This window comes from Mastomys coucha, chromosome X (genome assembly GCF_008632895.1).
Source record: "Mastomys coucha isolate ucsf_1 chromosome X, UCSF_Mcou_1, whole genome shotgun sequence".
NCBI classification, from domain to species: Eukaryota; Metazoa; Chordata; class Mammalia; order Rodentia; family Muridae; genus Mastomys; species Mastomys coucha.
This window is the reverse complement of record NC_045030.1, coordinates 127,844,166-127,846,627: the sequence shown is the minus strand read 5'-3', so window position 1 is coordinate 127,846,627 and position 2,462 is coordinate 127,844,166. Positions and strand designations below refer to the sequence as shown.

Below are 2,462 nucleotides of genomic sequence, written 5' to 3'. Positions count from 1 at the left end.
GCTGTCCTGGAACTCACTCTGTAGACCAGGCTGGCCTCAAACTCAGAAATCCGCCTGTCTCTGCTACCCAAATGCTGGGATTAAAGGCATGCACCACCACCGCCCGAAAGACTTTCATTTTAAACTTTGAACACTCCTGTCTGCATAGTTTGAATCTTTTATAGAGAGCATGTAACTGCCACATTTTAAGGTATCTTTTTTGTTGTTACACTGGGATTGTTCAGGTAATCATATTGTTGAAAGCTCATGGGTTCTTCACTGCTAGACATAGAAGACAGTATCTCAAGCAGGTAGCCTGATCTTCTGGCTCTTACAATCTTCCCATCCCCTTTTCTGTGGAATCAGTGGGAATCAGGCACCCTACAGTCCCTTATTATCTACATTTTGACTAGTTGTGGATCTCTCTAACAGGATCCATTAAGGTAACAGCAGCTGACATGCCAACACAGACAAGGGACGTTCCATGATCCCACCCCTAGAGGAAGAGCTACGAGGGGTTAATGCTTGCTGAGAGAGAAAGAGAAAGGTTAATGCCATTCCTTTCCAGGGACAAGCTCCCATGCAGGTTATCCAATCCCTAGCAGTCTGCTTTGGACACATGTACATAGTAGCAAAGCTAAATGGACGTAGTAGGTTCTATATACATGTGTGCATACATACATATGCATATAGATATGTATATTTTTATCATTTATTCATTTTGCATTTTATACATCTGGGTGCTTTGCCTGCATGTATATCTGCGCCTTGGAACTGGAGTGACAAACTGTTGTAGGCAGCTTTGTGGGTGCTGGGAATCGAACCTGAATCCTTTAGGAACAGCAGTGCTCTTAACTGTAGAGCCATTTCTTCAGCCCAAGTGGACTGTGGAGAAACAGATGTATGTATTTGTGTGTGTATATATGTATGTACGTACGTACGTATGTATGTATGTATGTATGTATGTGTATGTATACATACAGACACATATATGTATGTATACATGTATATACAAATAATGATAATTAAAGAGGAGATTTTGCATTTGGGAGGGAAACACAGCAAAATTTGGAGGGGACAGGAGTGTGTAGATGTGCTGCCCATGTACGAAGCTCTCAAAAATAAAATTATCATACAAAAAGCTTTTTTATGAATTTCTTTTAATAAAATTTGAAATTTTTACCCACTACAATACACAGTGTCGGTCAAAGGACAACTCCCAGGAGTTGTTTCTCTTCTTCCAGCACCTGTGTTCTAGGGATCAAACTGCAGTCATGAAGCTCGGCACACTTTACCCACCACGCCATCCTGCTGCCCCTTTTCTATAAATTCTAGGAACAAGGAAGACAAACAGGAGGCAGAGGGTTATCAGCTTCTCTCTTCCAGCTAGTTTCTTCTGTTTGCCCTTTATAATGTTTTGTGTAAATGGTAAGAAAGCATAATGGGCATGGCCCCTCTCCTCTCGCTGGCTCACACATCCCTGTGCTAACATCACTTGAAGACAATACCTTAGACAAGTGGATTGTGGAGAAACAGTTTAAAAATGGAGAGGTGGGGAGGGGAGAAAGCCAGATGGAGTGTACTTGGGGTTCTGCAAGAATCTAAGGGAACAGCAAAGCATAAAGATATTGAGGGAGGGGTGGGAAAGATGGCTTGGCAGTAAAGAGCTTTGATGTTTCACAGGACTCAGGTTCAATTCCCAGCACCCACAAGACTGCCTACAACTATTTGTTACTCCAGTTCCAAGGGACCTGACACTCCCTTCTGGTCTCTTCAGGCACCAGGCATGCAAGTGGTCCACAGATATACATGCAGCCAAAACACCCAGATACCTAAAATACAAAATAGATTGATCTTAAGAGATATTGAGGGGACAAGCTCAGGATGCTACACATGTAGCAGCTCTGTGGCTGAGTTCAGGGACACTGACCAAGATGGGCTCAGGCGCCTTTGAGGGGAAGGCTGCCCATGGAAACCGAGTTCAATTTGGGAGTACAGGTTAAAGGTATATATTTCTCCTTCTAACAAACTGTGTAATTTGAGTACCAAACTTTGGTACTGGCAAGAAGGGGTAGAAAAAAATGACAAAGTATAAAGAAGAGACCTGGATTCAGTGCAGGAGCTATATAGGAAATTTACCAGGAAAACTCACGTGAACAAGAGAAAGGGAGCTACCTGGAACCATCTTGCTCCCCTACCCCCACCTCCTAGAGACATTTTTTTTTCTGCAGCAAAACAGTTAATGCCAACAGAGGCAGCTTGACTCTGAGGAGTTCTGACACAACCAGGATCACAGGAAGGACAGGCTCCAGTCAGATTTAGCAAGGGCAGGTAGCATTAGAGTTAACCAGATGGCGGGAGGCAAGCGTAAGAAAATAAGCAACACAAACCAAGGTCACTTGCCACCATCAGAAACCAATTCTCCTACCATAGCAAGTCCTGGACACACCATCACACTGGAAACGCAAGATTCAGATCTAAAA

General features: G+C 43.3%; 1 protein-coding gene across 7 annotated transcripts in view; it reads right to left on the bottom strand.

Annotated features, from left to right (window-relative positions):
- Positions 1-2,462, bottom strand: part of Drp2 (dystrophin related protein 2) — a 54,782-nt gene that overhangs the window by 11,058 nt on the left and 41,262 nt on the right. The gene's annotated exons all lie outside the window — the stretch shown is intronic.